General features: G+C 46.9%; 2 protein-coding genes across 4 annotated transcripts in view; both read right to left on the bottom strand.

The window, feature by feature from the left end:
* The window catches only part of THOP1 (thimet oligopeptidase 1), a 285,623-nt gene that overhangs the window by 85,875 nt on the left and 178,655 nt on the right, over positions 1–21,093 (bottom strand). The gene's annotated exons all lie outside the window — the stretch shown is intronic.
* LINGO3 (leucine rich repeat and Ig domain containing 3) overlaps positions 1–21,093 on the bottom strand; it is a 64,380-nt gene that overhangs the window by 7,745 nt on the left and 35,542 nt on the right. The window contains exon 1 of one of the 3 annotated variants that reach the window (XM_079960666.1): positions 5,496–5,772. The exons of the other annotated variants lie outside the window; for them this stretch is intronic. The gene's annotated coding sequence lies outside the window, so the exon portion shown is untranslated. Of the gene's footprint in view, positions 1–5,495; positions 5,773–21,093 lie in introns of those variants that run through there. 3 annotated transcript variants of the gene reach the window in all.

The following is a 21,093-nucleotide window of genomic DNA, read 5'->3' on the forward strand; positions in this document are numbered from 1 at the left end:
AATGGAAGACATTTGAATAGGTTGGAAAGGGTGAAATAGCTGCTGAGTGACACCAACGACTTTGTTACCTATAAAGCAGCACTTTATGTGCTGGCAGCTAAGAAGATCAGGAGGAAGGAACTAGACACAATAGCGATCAACTGCAAAGGGGATTCGGATATTTAATTTGGCACATCTTAGCTGAGAATCTTCTGCTATTCTATTCCATTTAATGCAACAAATAATTTTAGTAGCCATGACCATGGTTTTATTGTATATCAGTGCCTGAATATTTTTATGGTTATTGGTGTGTGTGTGTGTGTTTCGTTCTCCTTCTGAATGATGCCATGGCCTATGGCTAATGCAATAAAAAGTTTAATTGGAGATCTCCCAGCAAGAGCATCAGAGATGGGAGAGACTTCTAAGGGGGGGGGGGGTCAAGAAGAGCCCAGGAACACGAGACGGGGTGTGTGTGTCAAGGGCCAGGAGCAACTAGATGTTATGCACTTGCCCCAAGGTGACTGGCTTCCTGCCTCTACCCCCTGATGTGGCTGAAGGATGGTGGGGAAGAGCTTGGTGTTGTGCACTTGGGCCTTAGTTGTTGTCAGACAGTGTGGGGGGTTGTTAACGACTCACAATATCTTTCTCTTTCCTTCATTGCCTGCATTTAAGCTGCCAAATCTCCCTCTACCACCCCACACAACTGTGTTTTCCTAGGAATGGTAAAAAGTGTTGCAAATACAGACTGGAAGCTGCAGAATTCCTCTGCAGATGATTTGGCTGCTAGAGCCATGAATATTAGTCTTTAAAATAAATCTTATGACTAATTTTCTGAGCTCCAACCAGGGTAGTTGCCACAAACACTGCATTTCTGGCCCCATCACCTCCTGGCAAATAGAAGGGGAAGAAATGGAGGCAGTGAGAGATTTTACTTTCTTGGGCTCCATGATCACTGCAGATGGTGACAGCAGCCACAAAATTAAAAGACGCCTGCTTCTTGGGAGAAAAGCAATGACAAACCTAGACAGCATCTTAAAAAGCAGAGATATCACCTTGCTGACAAAGGTCCGTATAGTTAAAGCTATGGTTTTCCCAGTAGTGATGTATGGAAGTGAGAGCTGGACCATAAAGAAGGCTGATCGCCAAAGAATTGTTGCTTTTGAATTATGGTGCTGAAGGAGACTCTTGAGAGTCCCATGGACTGCAAGAAGATCAAACCTATCCATTCTTAAGGAAATCAGCCCTGAGTGCTCACTGGAAGGACAGATCCTGAAGCTGAGACTCCAATACTTTGGCCACCTCATGAGAAGAGAAGATTCCCTGGAAAAGACCCTGATGTTGGGAAAGATCGAGAGCACAAGGAGAAGGGGACGACAGAGGATGAGATGGTTGGATAGTGTTCTCGAAGCTACCAGCATGAGTTTGACCAAACTGCAGGAGGCAGATGAGAGGAGTGCCTGGCGTGCTCTGGTCCATGGGGTCATGAAGAGTCAGATACAACTAAACAACAACAATGGGACAACAAACATACATGCCCAGGTCATTATGGCCAATGAAAGGATCCTGGATCTGCATTTGAATTGAGGTTGGCTGCTGTCCCATGAAACTAATGCTCCGGAGATGCTTTAAAGAGGAATTGCAGGAAGGGGTGTCATTAGCAGTTTTCGGGGTTACCAGCATGAGTCTGACCAAGCTGCGGGGGGCAGTGGAGGACAGGAGTGCCTGGCGTTCTCTGGTCCATGGGGTCACGAAGAGTCGGACACGACTAAACGACTAAACAACAACAACAACCCATCAGAGTACCGTACTTAGCTGCCCTTTTGCAGAACAGCCACTTCTTTGGTTAGGAGCCATGGCAGTCAGAACAGGTTCAAAGGCAGATTCAATTTGTTTTGGCCACCTCAGAAGGACTCAAATCGAAGGATCCCCAAAGGCAAAGCATTATTCTTGAACAAAGGAGGTGTCTATTTGCTTCTCTGGTAATAGGGAAATTCCCCCCCCCAACCTCATTTCCTCCTCCTTCTCCTCACCCACAGCCTGCTCATCTGTTCTACTCTTGGTTTTGAGCTCTCCAAGCATGTAATATGTTCAAGAGAATTGGTCCTCCGGGGTCAACAACACTTTGCTTCCAACAGAATGTGCTTTTCTGCCTTTTAATTCATATTAACATTTCTCTTGGTGTCCAGGCAAGAAAAGGCCCTTAGGGGCTTCCTGGCCAGTGGGAAGAGGGGCTGGAATTTGAGCGGGGGGGGGCAGTTGGGGAGGCTTCTCAGCCCCACAGGCTCTTCTGCCTTTTATCTGCACCAAGTATCTGGTGGGGGAGGAGCAGGGAGGGAGAAAGCAAGGGAATGCACCTAAGCAAAATTTTCTGTCGCAAAAACAAAACGAACCCCCCCACTAGGTACAGATGTCCTTCCTGCTTCTTAAGTGCAGCCTTGTGCTTACATTTTGCTGACTTCCTGGAAGGAATCCCAAGGTGGGTCCACCTTTTCCAAGGCAGGGTGAATGTCAGCTAGCTTGATAGGCTAGGCTTAAGTAGAGGAAGAGGATGTGGCTCAGCAGTTACCAGATCTGGAGCGAGCCTCTGTGGGCCCTCCCTCCCTGGGATTCCCTCCCTGTTGAAGCCCTCGTCTCCCATAGGTGTCTATCCTAAAGGTGGAGAGTGAGGACCAGGAAGGCATCCTGCATTTGTCATCCAGAGGGGCTCAGGTCCCAAATGCTGCCAAGGGGGCTGCACTCCAGGTGGAATGGGCTGTGGTGCCTGAAGGAGCGCACCCCCCCCCCCGAGCCCTCATAGCACCTGGTAATGCAGGCCTTTATCCAGCAAGTGAATGATGGGGGGGGGGGGTTGTGCCCCCTGGATCTTTGCTGGAAGGAAACAAAAGTGGGCTCAAGTTCTAGAAAGTCACCCTTTGATCACCCCTTCAACTCCTAGCCAGGGACTCTCACATTCTTGGCTGAGACTGGAAGCTGTTGCTTTCATTGCCCCCCCTCTTTGGAGTTCTGAGACGGGAAGGGTCTTGCCTCTCGCACTATGATTTGGGTTCTGGAGGACCTTGCAAGCAGCAAAAGCCCCTTGGGCAAGCAGTGATGGTTCCTGGCATTATTCCTGTGGCCACCATCTGGGACCCGGGTGCTGCATTTGTGGAGACACCCCACCCCGTCTCTTGAATCAAAGATGGATATACGGAATTTGCTTTGCTTCCCCTGCAGCTCCTCCTCCGCTGCCATTTTACAGTACTGTTGCTTCTTATGTATTTAATGTTTCTTTTAATTATTTGGTTTTATATTGCTAGCAGTTTGCTTCTCAAATTCCTCCTCTGTCACTGTAACACACACTCTTCTTAATGGTGCCCTCGGGTCTCATTAAAAAGTATTTAGCTTATTTGTTCCATTTGTCATACAGCTGAGCAAAGCAGTGAGAAAGAAAACCAGAAGCAGGGAAATGGAGCCAGGCTGCTTCCTGGAGCAGCAAACTTTCTTGTGTCCAAGCACTCAAGTCTGCTCCTTTCCCCACTGGGAAGCCTCAGAGCAGAGACCCAACCAGGCCCTTGGGCTCCCTGGAAAGCCCCCCCCCCGCCCAAACTGGGGACGGGCTCCTGTCCCCTCCAGCTGCCTCCTCCTCTCATGCACACAATGAGGCAGCACCCCATTGACAGCTCCAGCTCTTTGGGGGCGTCCTGTCTCTAGCTCCCTCCACTCCCTCTCTGTCTCCTTAGCCTTCTTTTTGACACACCACAAATACCTCCCTGGGTCATATTTAATGGAAAAAGCAACCGCGTCCCCCTTTCTTTGGGCAGGACATTCCGCAGCTCACATTACGGCTAAACAAGGCGAAGGAATTGAATTAGGAGGCCGGCTGCTCTGGGAAGGGGCTTTGCGGGCGGCAGGGATTCTTTGCAAAGCCTCCACTGAGCCTTCATTGATTAAAAGCTAAAAGAGGGGATGGTCCGCCTGCCTTCGGCCAGGCTGCTCCTGATCCCGGGGCGGAGGGAGGGGGCCAAAAGCCGTGGCGCCTCCCCACCAAGCCTCTATATTCTGCGCTTGTCAGGCTTGGCTGCTGGCCTGGCAACGGACTCAAGAGACCAGCCGTGGCGGCGCTGGAGGGCTGGTCTGGGGCCCGAGAGAAGCCTCGGAGAGTTCTCGCTGGGTTGACCTCGCAGCCTGGGCTACCCTGCGGGGCTGTTGTGAAAGGCGAAGGCGAGCGGCAGCGTGGCTCGCAGCGGAGCAAAGGGCACGACCACGGTGGCGGGACGTGCCCTTTGCTTGTGCCCCTTTGCTGGGTAGGCTGAGAAGGGCGCCCCTTTGCTGCGCTCCTTTGCGGGTCCCCGTCGGAAGGTCCCCCGGGAGCAGAGCCCGCCGCCTGCGCTGGCAAGGAGGATGAGCCCAGCTGGCAGGCCGGCCAGAGAGGAGCCTCGCGGGCAGCGAGTGGCTGGCTCCTTGCGGGCGGCGGCGGCGGCGGCAGCGCAACTCCCTCCGGCCGCGAGAGGCGGGCAGCAGCCGGGCCTCGGACCTGCGGCCAGGAGCGCTGCCTCTTCCCGCGCCCAGCAACCCGGGGAAAGCGCCGCACCACCTGTGGGCCCGCCGCCTCGCATCCGCTCACCTTAGTCGCCTCGCATCCGCCTCGCATCCGCCGGCCAGGCCCTGGGGCGGGGGCCGCTCCCTGGTTCCACCACTGGCCCCTGAACCCCAAGGCTGGGGCTCATGGCGCGCACCCCGCCTTGCAGCTCCTCCGCCGCCCTTCCAGTGGGGCAGCGGCGCGCAGGGAAGAGCAGGCGCGCTCTCTGTCCCTAGTCGAAGCCGAGGGGGGCTTCTGGTAGCCCCGGGGCGGGCGGGCGGCGGAGGGGGGTCGCTGGCTGCAGCCGCCTCGCCTCGCCTCTGTTCTCCTCTCGAATCAGACACAGACGGCTGCTGACAGCGAGGAGAAGCGGCGGAGGCGGAGAAGCGCGGCGTGGGCAGCGGGAGGCGGCTGGGGGGGGGGGGCTCGCAAGAGAAGCGCGCCCCGCGGGACTGAACCAGGTGCCTCTCCTCGGCTCCCGCAAGGCGACATGCCCGTCTTGTGCTCTCCGCAAAAGGCGCCAGATCAAAGCGGCGAATGGTACAGATCCACGCCACGCCCCCCGCGGAACAGTCGTGCCCCCCACATCACAGGCAGCTCAGAGTTAAAGTCTGGAACTAACTCCCTCCCACAGGAGGCAGCGATAGCCACCAATCTGGATGGATAAATTCATGGAGGGGGAAGAGGGTTATCGAGGGCTTCTAGCCACAGTTGTCTCTGCCCTACATCCAGTTTGAGGCAGCAAAACTTCCAAACACCATTTGCTGGAAACCACAGGAGGGATTCCCTTGCGAGCATCTGGTTGGTCCCTATGAGAACAGGATGCTGGACCAGGTGACCCCTCTTTGGCCTGATCCCGTAAGCGCTTCCAACGTTCTTGTGCCCCAGAAGTGTCACACACACCCTCTGTAATATGGACTCTGCGTTTGTGAGCAGGGGCTGGGCGGTCTGGATTTACTGGGTGATTTTGGAGTAGGTTAGGACGACTCCCACTTGTTGAACAAGAGGAACTGTTCGCAGCACACACACGTTCCAGATTGTGCTGCTGAAAATAAGAAAGTTTCATGGAGTCAGAAGTGGAAGGAACAGGGGATTCCGATTGTCAGGCTCTTAATGCTAAATGTATAGTGTTAGTCCTACTCTGAGTAGACCCATTGAAATTAATGGGCACGGCCTGGAGATTGTTTCAGAAAAGAAAACTGAGCCATTGCTTCTTCAGGTAGCTGTTCCATGGCTGTGCAAAGCGAAACACAGGATTCCTCTGGGGTGACCCAGAACTTAGCTCAGACATCAGTGCTTCTTCCTTCCTCCTCATCCTGGACCATTTTTCTCCATTTACTGCCAGAAACATGGAAGTTGGGTCCAAGCATGGCAGGTGCCTGGGGCAGAAGCACTGAGGATGTAGCTGTGGGCTGCTCTGGCCTGGCAGGGGCCTCCACACAAGACAGCTTTGTATTCTGGATGTCTGACATCCCTCCTGCCATGTAGCATCTTGTTCTCATGCTGTGACAAACCCAGGGAAATCATTTTGAATTGAGCCCCAGCTCCTGGGAGGCCCAAACAGCAGCTGCTCCCCATATGGTCCGGACCACTGATGGGTCGATGATCCTTTCCAGTCAAATGTGGTGGGACACATTCCTTGAAGGGATGCCACAGGCCCCTCAAGAGCAGTCATCTTGCAGCACTTCTTAGGTCTCTCCCCATCACACACACCTTTGCCAACTTGATGCTGGCCATCTGCTACACTGGCTGTTTGCACATTAGATCTGAACTCTACAGCAGTAGAAATTTAACAGTTTATTGCAATGAATATACACAGAGTAGGTGACGTCTTCTAAAGAGACACATTTCAGGAGGGATCAGCACTAAAACCAGAAGCAGTGGCAGATCAGGGGAATGAATCATAAAGATCTGTCATCTCAAGCACTTTAGCTGAAGCAGCAGCAAGGAGGAGAGACAGATTGACAAGGCCAGGCAAGGGAAGGCTCCCTCATTTGTAACCCTGAAATGCTGGGCTTGGCTGCAGCCTGAGGTGGCCTTGAAAACATCAGCACTTGCCCCCTAGAGCCCCGCCCCACAAAGACCACTGTGCATAGGAGACCAGGAACTCAGAGCAAGACAGTGATGGCTAGGAGGGGTCCTATGATAGTTGCCCTCTGCTTCTGCTGAGTCTGGAAGGGAAGAAATTGAAGGGTGGATCTCTCCCAACACCTCACCTTGGTGTGCCAACAAACTCTTGGCTGAAGTGGTGATGGCGGAAGCTGGAGTAGAGTTACGGCAGTTCATCCATTATGCAGACACCAGAACTTGGCACATGGCAGGACAGAGGGAAGGCAGAGAGGTCCCTCATTACGCTCTCCTTGTAATGGAGACCATTGGAAGGGAGCCCAGCAGGTTCTTCGGCAGAGAGAACAAGCAGCTCTTGCAACGTGTGCAGAGCAGGGAGCGAGTGTCCACCTAGGCACAGCCGTGCATGCTTGAATCTTTGGGAACAGGAAAGAATCCAATGTACAAATACCATTATTGTCATCACCCACTGTGCTTTCGCTGGGGCATGGACCAGAATTTAGCACCTTGAGAAACTCAGCGTTTGCATTTCACAAAGAACATTTAGAAATTCACCAATTTCCCAGCCCTCACGACTGTAGAGAAACAAGCCGGAAACTTCAGCTGTGTGAGATCACAAGGTGGATATCCATGTGCATGTGTTTTTGATGCCCAGAAAGCCAAAGCAGCGTCACACCAAGTGGAGTGCAGACTCCTTGGGGGAATGGCAAAGAGCCACCAAAGAACAGCCAAGCCATCCTTGGCCACAGGCACTGAGGCTCACAGTCTTGGAGGCTGTCTCCCCGCTCCCGTCCAAGCCAGCCTCAGCAAGTCATGTTCCTTCTCCCTCCTGCCATGAGCAAAAGTCAAGGGGAGATGAGAGGGTCCAAGACCACAATAACAGACTACCAAGTGAGGAAAACATCCTTGTGGACAGGGAATGTTTGAACAGGACACCCTTAACACGCTGAATGATTTTTTTTTCTTCTTTCTGTTTTATTAAATTTACTTAGTAACATAACATTAATATATATTATATATATTCTATAAAACAAAGAATACAGAACTACAATGCCTAATTACATAACATTAATATATATGGTTTCTGAAAAAAAAGGCTTACATAACAAAATCAATTCAAAAATACCATCCAGTTTACTTTTTCTTTTTTTCTTTTCTTTTTTCTTTCCCCTCCCTCCTCACTCCAGCCCTCCCCACCCCGTCAGGCCTTCCTTCTTCATATCTTTATCCTTGTACACAGTCTGTTTATTCAAGCTTGTATGTTAGGGTTGGCTTCCCCTCTTTCTATCCAGTTCCTGTAAAATGCCCATTTATTTGTGATTCTTTGGCATTTACTTTCCCATCTATCCTCTACCACTATCTGTGCGAATATTTCTGACTGTACGTATTCAAAAACATAATCATTCCATTTTTCCATATTCCAATTGGCCTTTTCTTTCCATTCCAAAGCAATAACTGCCATTCCAGCTAGAATCATAATCTTGTACAATTCTTGCTTATTACTCTTTACTTTGTTATTTCCCAGTATTCCCGAAAATAACAAATCCCTATTAACTTCTATGTTTATTTGAAATAGTCCAGAAATTACCTTTATAACCTTTTGCCAATATTCCTATATTCCACATGTGTGAATATAGTCCTTTTTCCTGACCACAATGCCAGCATTTGGGACTAAACCCTTTCACTATATACGCCATTTGTGCCAGAGTTCTATACCATTTTAATAAAAATTTTCTACTTAATTCTTTATACTTTTCTATTTTAATATTGTTTATATTCTTCATCAGTTCTTGAGCCGTGTTTGGAAGGATCGTACCTTCCTGCTCCCATTTAATCTGGATTATCCTTATCATTTTTTCTTTGTCGCTTATCATCAGTTTATATAACACCCCTGCTATCCCTTTCTCCGTTATTTGTCTTTTATTCAGCACCATATCTATTTTCATTTCTGTCCTCATCGTTTCCTCTATTCTTTCCGTTTTTATTAAATCATAAAGTCGTTGCACTTTCAGGCAATTTTGTTTTCCTATTTTTTCTAAAAAAACTTTTTTTGTAATCAAATTCCCTTCTTCATCAAACATATCTTTTAATTTATAAAATCCCTGATCTTCTAATTTCTTCCACCAACCCTTTGACTCTCCTGCATATATTTTAATGGCATCCACCTTGAGTATGTTGGCATCCATTTTGTTTTCCAATTCTTCCAAATTCCTAACAGAGTTTTCCTTGGTCCTATTGTCTTCTTAAAAGCCATATTAATATCTCTATTAAATATCCCTTCTCTTCCTATTCCTTCAATTATTTCATTCTCCAGCCTTATCCATTTAATCCGATCCTTATATCCAATATCTATTAGATTTTTCAATTGGAATGTTTCATAATAAAATTCTAAATTCGGTATTCCCCATCCCATCTCTTCTTGAGATGAATAATTTACTATGTCTGAGGTTCTAACTCTTTTGCTTCCAAAAATCCAATTTTTAAATACCTTATTCCATGTTTTGAACCATATTTTCCTAATGGGTAGTGTAATTACTTGAAATAAATATAATATTTTTTAAAAAAATAAATTTTTATTAAGATTTTAAAGGTTACAGAAAAAAATAAAAAGAAAACAATCAAAGAAAAAAAAGAAAAAACAGTACATCAAAAAACATCATCAAAAAACAGAAAAAAGAAAAAGAAGTAAAAAACAAGTCAAACCTTTAACTCACTTACTTACATTCACTTAATTCCTTGACTTCCTCATGCCTCCCATTTTTGTATTCTAATTCAATTAGATATTCCAGCAAATCCTTCCAACTTTGTTTTTATCCTAATAATTTATCTTAACATACTATAATTCCCCTCTTTGTATTCTAATTCATATAGATATTTCAGCAAATCCTTCATCTTATTTTTATCCTTATATCTTATCTTAATATACTATAATTTTCCATTCTTTCTTTCACCAAATAACCATCCACTTTTACTTTATTTAATCTTATTTCTCATTAAAACTTATATATCTGTACTTATTCTTAAGACGTTTCCCCTAGGGTCAAAAAAGATTCCATTCCACGATTTTCCCATCTCTCATTAAAAGAAAAGCAAAAAATAAATTATATTATATACACTTTAAATTCCCAATTTTCTTCCACCAGATCCCCTCCCCGGTTTCGGCCCCTAGCAATAGTTCCATCAAGCTCCAACCCAACGGTAATCATATTCCTTCCTTCCAAACTTCCATGGTTAAAAATAGGGCCTATAGGATATTCCAAATCTTGTTTCACACTCCTTTCAAATCCATAGGCCCCCAAAGCTCCAACCTCCACCTGGCTCAGATTTGTATCCCAAAGGTCATTTGATCTCCACATAGGGTGATCTCTCCATCTTTCATTTTCCAGACCAAGCCAGGCTTCCATCTCCAAAAATTTGCTTCTCCTTGTTGCCATCATGTAAGGCCTCAAATTGTAGTCCACCATTTGCCTCTGTAGGGTTACGGCTCCCCCTTTCATCACTTTAATCACAACATGATTCCCCTTTTCAAATTTTTCAATTTGTTCAGTTGGAAGAGGTTCCTGTGCCGAGCTCTTGTCAACTTCTTTACTAATACCCACTTTTGTTCCCAAGATTACAACATTAGTAGCCATAACATTTATCTGGTCTTGCAGCTTTCCCAAGAGATAAAATGTCCTGTTCAGTTCACACTCGATTTCCTTCCCAACCGCCATCCTTTAAACAGTCCAAGGTCAAAAACTAGTTTCTCAGGGCTTTTATCTTTAAAAGCCATTTCCCAGCTGCTTCCTTACGATAATATCCCAAAGCTCCCTCTAGAGGGATTCAAGTTCCTTTTCACTCCTTCCAGCACAGACCCAAAGGTCCCATACGTTAAATTGTAACAGTTCCTTCCTTCATTTTAAACGTAAGCTTGTAACAAAAACGGACAGTAGAAACAAAGTCCTTCTTTTGTATCTTGACAGCTAACTTAACAGCTGTCAAATTTATCTATTCACCGTCAGCGGGCTCTCACAGACCACTCCCGGGTTTAGGGAAGTGGCGCTTCAATTCCCGAATTTTAACCTTCTCCAGCAGGCTCCCCTGCCTCCAAAAAGAATATTGATGGTAGTTTCAATCAGTGGAATTTAAATCCTTTACATAAGACTCTCCACGACCTTAGTTAACTGGTTCTTTGCTTCAGTTTATTTACAGAAAGGGGAGGCGGACTTCCTGTTTAGACCTTCCCCGATTGGTGCCAATTTAAAAATACTTTAAAAATCCAATTTCCATTCTACTCACGGGTTGTTGTTTGAAATCCAATTGTCCACAAGAAAAAGTCAGCGCTCTCCGGCAACGGCTACGCGGCTACATTCCATAAAAATAGCGGTCGATTCAAAACACCGCGCCGCTCACCCCACGTCACTTTGGAACCCCTGAAAAGGGGTTTCCCCGTGGGTAGGGGGGGGCGCTCCTGGTGTCAGCCGAATCCCACGTTCCCAGGCTTCATCCGCCTGGGATTTCTAAAGGGTCTCTGCCTTCGCCGCGGTGGCACGACCCGAATTCCACGAAGCGGGTTCCTCTCAGTCAGAGGAACGCCGCCATTGCCAATGGCGCTAACCCGGAAGTCTTCAAATAAATATAATAATTTGGGTACCAGAAAGATTTTAACTGCTCTAATCCTACCTAGAATTGATAAATTCTTATTTTCCCATGATTTTATGTCCTTCTTGATCTTCCTCCATGCTTCTTTGTAATTTACATCTGGAATCTTAGCAATCTTTTTAATAATATTTACCCCCAAGTATTTAATTTTTTTCCTATTGATATCCATCTTTCTCATTTTTGCAATTTCCTTCTCTTTATTTACATCCCAAAATAAAATTTAAGAGTTCTCCAGATTTACTCCCAATCCCGACTCCTCTTTAAAGTCCTTCAAGATTATCATAAGTTCTCTTACACCCTCTAAGGGGTTTGTAAATAATAATAATAATCCTTTCTTATATCCTTTTATCCTTACTGAGTTTCGTATTCTATCTGCCAAGCACTCCATACCCAATACAAATAGTAGTGGTGAGAGTGAACATCCTTGTTTAACTCCTCTTTGTATATTGAATTGATCTGAAACCCCCTCATTCACTCTGACCACAGCCTTCCCTTCTCTAAACAATTCCTGGATTGCTTCCACAAAGTTCTCTCCTAATCCTACCTCCCACATAATATTCCATAAGAAGGCCTTATACACATCCAATTTTAAGACCACCGATTTTCCTTTTACCCTGCTTGTTAATTCGTTTAGCACATTTCTTATAGGATGGCCTATGTATCTTCCCTTAACAAATCCACATTGATCTTCCTTAATTATTTTAGGTAGTACCTTTTCCAGTCGCCTTGCCAGGATCTTTGTAAATATCTTATAGTCTTGATTTAATAGGCTAATTGGTCTGTATGACCCCACCTCTGTAGGGTCCTTTTGCGGTTTTTCAATCACTACTATTTCCGCTAGTTTCCAAGTGTCTGGGGCTTCCCCCCCTTCTAAGATATTATTAAATACTTTTTTAAGTTCTGAGCCCAGGATATCAGTTGTTTCTTTATAACACACTGAATGATGTGCCCCATTTCCAGTCAGATTTCCAGTGGGTCTGAGTGGCCAGGAGAGAACCTGGCAGGGATTGAAGGAGCTTCAGAGCTGCTCTGGGGCACAAAGAGAGAGGCATCTTCCTGTGACACCTCACGCCTGGGCCTTTGATTCTGTGGCCAGGCTACAGCATCAGACGGCAGATTCCAGCAGAGAAATCCAGCAACTGACAAATTAAGTGGGTCTCTCTGCCCCGGGCTTCCCTTTCAAAATAGATTGCCAGTCCCTTTCTGGCTAATGAGGGAAGCACCCTGGGGGTGATTTGCTCTGGAAACCAAGCAGGGCGGGGGAGCTCCTCTGACACATCTGCTGCGGTTTCTGATAACCTCATTAAAGGTAAAGGTACCCCTGCCCGTACGGGCCAGTCTTGACAGACTCTGGGGTTGTGCGCCCATCTCACTTAAGAGGCCAGGGGCCAGTGCTGTCCAGAGACACTTCTGGGTCACGTGGCCAGCGTGACATCGCTGCTCTGGCGAGCCAGAGCCGCACACGGAAACGCCGTTTACCTTCCCGCCGGTAAGCGGTCCCTATTTATCTACTTGCATCCGGAGGTGCTTTCAAACTGCTAGGTTGGCAGGCGCTGGGACCGAGCAGCGGGAGCGCACCCCACCGCAGGGATTCGAACCACGACCTTTCGATCGGCAAGTCCTAGGCGCTGAGGCTTTAACCTTTAGCGCCACCTCATTACCCAGCTGTTATTAAGGCTCCTCTTGCTTCAGGAGAGCAACCAATGCACACTGGCTTTCTATCTGGTCCCCCAGTGCTTAATAACAACCACCACAAGAGGGTGCCTTGGAAACCACACCAAGCCACAACCAGGAAGCAGAGCTATGGAGATCCCTGCCACCTCTTCCTCCCGCTGATAGACAGGAAACAACTGGCAACTTGTGGCAGCTGCAGCAACCTTCTTGCTCAGCACAGATCCCTAGGCCAACCCTATCCCTTAGGGAAGAGTCTGGTTCAGAAGCAGGTCACCTGCTTTGTATGCAGAAGTCCTGGGTTCAATCCCCAACAGCACCTCCAGGTGGGGTTTGGAGAAACCCCCTCTCAGAAACCCCAGAGAGTTGGTTGCGCTGAGCTGGGTGGACCAGTAGTTTGGTTCTGTTTCTATGCTCCCTTCAGGCAGTGGCTCCTTGAAGGACATCAGAGGGCAGCATCTGCCTAATTTTACACAACTCTCACCTTTTTTTTGTCAAAAGTAAAAAAAACAAACCGTTTCCAGAATGAGATGTGCTGGAGCTGCAGCCAATGCTGGAAACATTCTCAGCCCTACCTAGAGATGCCGGGGGTTGATGCTCTCCACCCCAACCCTTTGTCCTAGAACCCCAAACATGCACATGCTCAGAAGGCCTTTGTTGCATTCGCTCACAGCTGAGCCGGACTGCAGAAATAGGCTGATCTAGTGAGCATAGATGGCATCTTTATTTTGATGGAGAGATGCTTCCCCTCCCCTTTCTGATTTAGAAATGGAGGAGGAAGAGAATTAAATTACACTGGCAGCAAGAGGTCCAGAGTTGCTTAGCAACCAGAGGTTGTGGGTCTGTGATGCTAGAGCAACAGGCACCTTCTCCCACCAGGTGAGCACTGGGTGGGTACAAGGAAGAGGCAGGCATTTTTACCTGGTGCATCACTCTGTGACCAACAAGTTTCTGTGGATGGCCCATTTGAGTGCCTGCTGTCCCCTGGGATACTTACAAGGCAAATGCCATGCAATTACACCCCCACCCCTCACCGATATACCACCCTAGATTCACAGAAGGCCAGTCTCACACCAAACCCAAATCCCATGCAGTCAGCTTTCTCTATGATCATATCCAGGTACAAACAGGTCATGGAAACCAAACCAAACCTATTATTCCAAACAAAAGGAGACTTCCGGTGAGGCAGCATGGCGGCTGCAACAGCAGAAAAGAACTCCTGAAGCCAGCCAGAGTAAAAGGCTCTGTCTGGCCGACTCCCGGACTCCCAGGACTGCTGCCGCCAGCACTGCCAGCGGAGAGGAATTGGGGGTGCCCGGGGGGTCTATCAAAGGAGCCAAAACACCCCCCACAACCTTGATTGAGCCGGAAAGGCACCCGACCACCCCCCCAAACAGCCGAGAGGAGCTCCAAAACCAGGAGGACAGTGGAGCTAACGCAGAGAGGGAGAAAAAGAAAAGGGGGAAAGAAGAAAAAGAAAGAAAGAAAAAGGAGCCCCAACTTTACCGCTGCTGCCCCCATCTCTGCCGACGGGAAAGAAGAGGAGAGGTAGGTGAGCACGGGAAGGCAAAAAAGGCTCCAAAAAAACACGATGGCACAGTGGCTGAGCCGACGACGGGAGCCTACCCCTCCAGTGGCAAGGAAAACAGAGGAAAGCCGCATGACAAAGGAGATCGCAGAAAGGAAGAAACTACCCTTCCCCCCTTTTTTAAAAAAATAATAATCCTTTTTTTAACCCCTTCCTCCCCCTCTCTCTTTTTTAAAAAAAAATAATTCCTTTTTTATTCCCCCCCCCCAATATACCTACTTTTATCATTTTTCTTTTTAAAAGAGGGGCCACTGCTGCAGCAGCCTTTTTTACAAACAAAAAAAATTAATAATAATTAGGGGGAAATAGTTTTTTTAAAAAAACAAAACAAAACACAATCCCCCCCTCTCTTTTTAAAGCCCTTTCTATTCTATTTGTTAGCTTGTTCTTGAGGGGGGAATCTTTCACCCCCAGCTACGACCACCACTCTATTTGTAAACAAAAATTTCCTCCATATCACTGCTATTGCTATTGATACTCTCCCCCCCCCGTTTATTTTTCTCTCCCTTTTTGCTCTCCTCTCTCTCTCCCTTCACCCCCCTTATTTTTTCCTTTTATCCCACCTTTCCACTTTCCATCCCCAATTTTGTTTTCTATCCCCTTTATTTTTTAAAATCAACTCCCCCTTTTTAGCCTGTTCGTCAGTTTGTTTTTGAGGGGGGAGCCCTATCCCCCCACCCCCTCTTTTAAAATAAGACTTTCCCCCCATACCATTGCCACAGCTCACCCTCCCCCCTCCCTTCTCTCCACCTCTCTTTTCTTCTCCTTCCTTTTCCCACCCTTCCCCCTCCTCCTCTCCTTTTCTCTCCCTCCTCCCTCTCTCCATCCCCCCCTTCCCCTAAAGGAAACACATACACACATTCATATCACCATATCATACTTTGCCCCCCTCATACTATAACTAAAACTACTGCTGCAATCTAATACCGCCGATATTACTGTACTATCTCTCCTCTCTCTTTCAACTCTCTTTTTGTCTCTCTCTCTCTCTCTCTCTCTCTCTCTCTCTCTCTCTCTCTCTCTCTCCTCTTTTACTCCAATCTCCCCTCTCCCCCCATCTCCCCCCTTCTTCTTTCTTTCTTCTTCTTCCTTTTTCTCCCTCCACCCTTTACATATAGCCTATTTGTCTGTCTCTGTTTCTGAGCGCACTCCCAACCCCAACCTCAACCTTAACTGGACCCCAATACCCCTTTTGGGTATATACAACCCCCTCCTAAACACATATTTCCCCTGGCCCCACGCCTCTAATCTCTTGCATCTCTACCTGCTAACCCCCCCCCTTATATGAACTGTCTGTCCGTTAGTCTACCCATCTCTGCTTACCTGCCCCCCCCCCCGCTTTGGCGGCACCGCTGAGGCAACTACAGAAACCCTAGAGAAGTTCTTAAAACAGAGGCTAGAAGTGACACAAATGACCACTTAATCCAAACGCTCTGTAAAAGCCACCAGCCAGCAACGCCTGATCAGCCCAGCAACACAACAATACCCAGGAACCACCACTGCCACAACTCCTAACCACCGCTCTACTCCAAGAGGATGCCAAGCCAACCTCAAACCAAAACCATTAGGGAGACTGAGATGACACCAACCAGGGAGATGGCAAACAATGCTAAGACCATAACTCCCCTCCAAGATGATGACCACCCAGTAACGAAACGAGATCTGAGGGAAATGGAAGCAAGATTAGAAGCACGATTAGAAGAAACACTGAAGGCCACAATGGCTCCCATGCAGGTACTAATCAACAATCTAACCTCCAAAGTGGAAGCTCTAGAGAACAAGAACCAAATGCAAGAAAGAATAATAGAGTAATACCGGGAGGAGAACGCACGTGCGAACAAGAAACTGGACGAACTGGTAAACCAAATGGAAGCAGAACACAGAGAGATGAAAATTAAGCAAGCCGACCTTGATTTTTTTTTTTATAGTAATTTTTATTGTTATACATTTTATAAATTTCCATCCAATTTTTCATTTAATCCCGCATACAACAAATCATAGTTATTTTTTGACTTCCTTCAGCGTCTCTGACAATCATCCGTGGTTATACCTTTAATACACATTCCCTTCTTTCGTATTGCCATTTTTCCTCCTTACTCCCATTATTTCTAATAAACAATACTTATTTTCTTTTTTTACAGTGCCTCTTTAAATCCCACTAGCGTTGTATTCACACCACATATATTTTTCAGATAATCCACAAATTTCCCCCAGTCTTCGATGAACTTTTGGTCTTTAGTATATCTGATTTTCCCAGTTAATTTGTCCAGTTCTGCATAGTCTGTCATTTTTAATCTCCATTCTTCTATCGTCGGTATTTCCTCTTGTTTCCACTTCTGGGCCAACAGGATTCTGGCTGCCGTTACCGCATACTGGAAAAGCTTACAGTCCTTTCTTCTGATGTCCTTTCCTACCATACCTAAGAGAAAAGCTTCGGGTTTTTTCACAAAAGTATACCTTAACATTTTTTTCAACTCATTATATATCATTTCCAAAAAACTTTTCACTTTCTTACATTCCCACCACTGATGAAAGAATGTCCCTTCCTTGTCTTTACACTTCCAACATTTGTTATCAACCTTATACATCTTTGCTAATTTTACAGGTGTCATATACCATCTATAAAACATTTTCATCACATTCTCCCTCAGTGTTGTACATGCCGTAAATTTTAAATGCTCTTTCCACAGTTTTTCCCAATCTTCAAATTGAATATTGTACCCAAAATCCTTTGCCCACTGTATCATTACCGATTTAACCTCTTCATCTTTCGTATTCCATTCCAGCAATATCTTATACATTTTTGACAGAGTTTTATACTCATTATTTATAATGTCCTTTTGGAAACTTGATTCTTTTTCCACATAACCCTTTTCCTTCAGATCTTTTTTAAATATTTCATTTACTTGGTAGTGGTGCAACCAATCATAAACTAAATCTTTAACTTGTTCATATGGCTTCAATGTCCATTTTCCTCCCTCATTAGTTATCAATTCCCCATAGGTGGCCCATTTGTTTCTCATATTAGTCTTCTTCACACTTATTACCTCTAACGGGGACAGCCAGTGTGGAACTTTTGGTTCCAGTATATTTTTGTATCTCTCCCAAACCTCTATTAATGAACCCCTGAAGATGTGGTTTCCAAATCCTTTGTGAACCCTCTTTTTGTCACACCAAAGGTATGCGTGCCACCCAAATCTGTTATCAAATCCTTCAAGATCTAATAATTCATTATTTTCTAACTTTATCCATTCTTTTAACCAACATAGACAGGCTGCTTCATAATACAGTCTCATATCTGGCAGGGCGAAGCCTCCTCTTTCTTTTACATCCGTCAGTAATTTAAATTTTATTCTAGGCTTCTTCCCCTGCCAGATATACCTTGAAATCACTTTTTGCCATTCTTTAAAAATTCCTATACCCTTTAGTATGGGTATGGTCTGAAATAAAAATAACATCTTAGGTAGCACCGTCATTTTTATCGTAGAAATTCTTCCCCAAAATGATAATTTCATTCTGGCCCACACCTCCAGATCCTTCTTTATTCCCTTCCAAACCGGGATATAATTATTTTGGTATAAACCAATATTCTTGGCTGTTACCCAAATTCCCAAATATTTAACCTTTTTCACCACCTCTATCTCTGTTCGTTGTTGCATTAATTCAATCATATTTTGATCCATATTTTTTACAATCATTTTTGTCTTTCTTTTGTTCAATCTGAATCCTGCCACCATACCAAATTGGTCCATCTCATCCAATACCTCCTCTATACTTTCTGTTGGTTCTTCCATAGTCAGTACCAAATCGTCGGCAAAGGCTTTAACTTTGTACTCATTTTGACCTACTGTTACCCCCTTTATTTGCTTGTTTTGTCTAATTGCATTTAAGAAGACTTCCAGAACCGTTATAAATAACAATGGCGATAGTGGACAACCTTGTCTTGTTCCTTTAGATATTTTTATATCTTCAGTAATGACATTGTTCACTATTAATTTTGCTCTCTGTTCTGTATAGATTGCCTTTATGCCATTGAAAAACTCTTGTCCAACCTCCATATGTTCTAAATTTTTCAACATAAATTCCCAAATTATATTGTCGAAGGCCTTTTCTGCATCCACAAACATTAAAGTCGCTGGTTTATCACACCTATCAGACAGATATTCTATGACATTAATTATATTTCTTATGTTATCTCTCAGTTGTCTGCCTGGTAGGAAACCTGCTTGGTCTTTGTGAATAATCTTTATTAATATCTTTTTCAATCTCTTCGCTAGGATTCCTGCAAAGATCTTATAATCTGTATTCAGAAGTGAGATAGGCCTGTAATTTTTAACTTGTGTTAAATCAGAGTCTTGTTTTGGGATTAATGTTATATATGCTTCTTTCCACGTTTCTGGAATGTCTCTTTCTTTTAAGATATTGTTCATAACGGTGGTCAATGGGGTCGTCAGCACCTCTTTCATTTCTTTATAATAACTAGATGTGAACCCGTCCGGGCCTGGGGCTTTCCCTCTTTTCAATTCCTTTATCGCTTCTTTTACTTCTTCTTTTTCTATTGGGGCATTCACCTTGTCTTTTTGGTCTGTCGGGATCTTTTGCACCATTTTCTTTCTTAGATATTGTCAGAGCTGCCCGAGGTCCCAGCTCACAAAGGACCAACGCCAGTCCGTTGTTATATATAAAAGTCTTTATTGAAGTGCAGTTTCGATTTAAAAGCCGCGGCGCGCAGCTCTACGTCTTAAACTCTAGACCGCTGAAGCTCCGTCTGAATCTCCTCCCCCCAGACACCAGTTTAGGACTCTAGCCTTGCTCCACCTCTTCCTTTGCTCTTTCCTCCTCTGGGTCCGCCTGTCCGCTGGGGTCTTGCCCTTTCTAGACTCTTCTGACGCTGAGTCCCCTGAGTCTTCCCCCTGCCTCCGGCGGGCTTTAGGACCTGGTTCCCAATCCGGGTTTCCTGCTGTGCCGCGCGCCTGTACATTTGAACTTGGCGCGTGCGCCCAACCGGCAACCTTCCTCCTGACCGTTACACTGCTCCTGTCACTGCTTCCCCCTTCGGAGAGGCTAGCTGGACCTGACTTCCCCTCCGTTCCCTCACTCTGCGATGGAGGCGTGGCCAGCCCTGATTCATCTTCTCTCCCTGCTGGAGGAGAAGCTGGTCCTGATACATGGGATTCTTCCCCCCCCCCACTATGCTCTGGTGGAGGAGCTGGTCCTGATCTCCCGCTGCTGCTTTGGGAGTCCCCGCTGGCCCCTTGCTTCTGGTGCGTCCCCCCTGGGACCCCCTTGCCCTGGCCATCGGCGCCCCCCTCTGGGAATCTTCTGATTCGCTGGAGAAGCTCATAGAATCTCTCGGGCCACTTTCATACTCCCCTACACTGCCCTCAGATTCTTCCCCTTCGCTCTCCATTTCCTCTCTCCCCTGTGCCTCTGCTCCTGAGCCCCTGACATCCATCCCCCCCTCGAAGCCCCCCCTTCCCCCCTCCCCCTCTTCGGGTGCGGGTTCCGGGTGCTCCAGTGCTGTGGGGGTGAGTGCGGGATACAGGTCTTCCCCCCTGGTGTGCAGCCCGCCAGCTGGATCTGGCCAGTCCGTAATGGGCTCGTCGACGTCGATCTCTTCTGCTTCCATCTCTCTGCAGCTGTGCTCGAACCCAGGATCCTCCCCCAACACGTCCATGTTCCTCTCTCCCCCTGTTGCCTCGGGTGATGCTGCGTGTAAGGGCCCCCTCAGTAGTTCCCTGCTCCACCCCACCTCTGGTTGATTGTCCCACCAGTAAGAGCGGTCTGTGGCAAACCCCGAGAGTGATCCCTCTGGGGAGCTGGTTTCTGGCGCCGTTTCCTCAGCTGATGAGAACCCCTGGAACGTGCTGGCTGAAAGTGTGGGTGTGAAAAGATAGTCGTCGAAATAATCTGCCAGCATAGGTCTGTGTGGGAAGAGTGCATGGAACTCATCTTTGAGGTAGTGCTCCTCCACGGCATAGTACGGTACCCACCTGTTGGCGCTGGCCGGGGTACCTTCCCTGGTTAGGAGATATTCAACCCCCTCTTCCCCCCATCTCGAGTCTAAAATCTCCGTGACCTCGTTGAGTGGTGCCGCCCTCGGTAACCCCCCCCTGTTGGCGATTTGCGGGGTGGGTCTGGTGCGTTCCCTGGCGCCTGAAACCTGTGGGGTTCCTTGTAGGGTGTGAGCACTGATCTATGAAAGACCGGGTGCATTCTGGAGTCCTCCGGGAGTGTCAACCGGAAGGCTACCGGATTGATTTGTGCCTCGACTTGGTAAGGCCCTAGCTGCTTGTGTCTGAGCTTCTTCGTAGCTAACGTTCTGGCCGGCACTGCCTTGGCTGCTAACCAGACCCAGTCCCCCACTTGGATGTCTTCCCCAACTCTCCTGTGTCTGTCTGCCTGCAGTTTGTAGGCGTGTTTTGCTAGTTCCAAGTGCCTTCGGAGTTGCTCATGGACCTCCTGTAATTCCGCTGCCAAGGCCTCTGCTCCCTGTGGCTCCCCCTCCCCCACTTTCTCTAATCCCAGGAAGGTTCTGGGATGCCGCCCATTGTTGGTGAAGAACGGTGTCACCCCCGTGGACATGTGC

This window comes from Podarcis cretensis (assembly GCF_951804945.1).
Source record: "Podarcis cretensis genome assembly, chromosome: 18".
NCBI classification, from domain to species: Eukaryota; Metazoa; Chordata; class Lepidosauria; order Squamata; family Lacertidae; genus Podarcis; species Podarcis cretensis.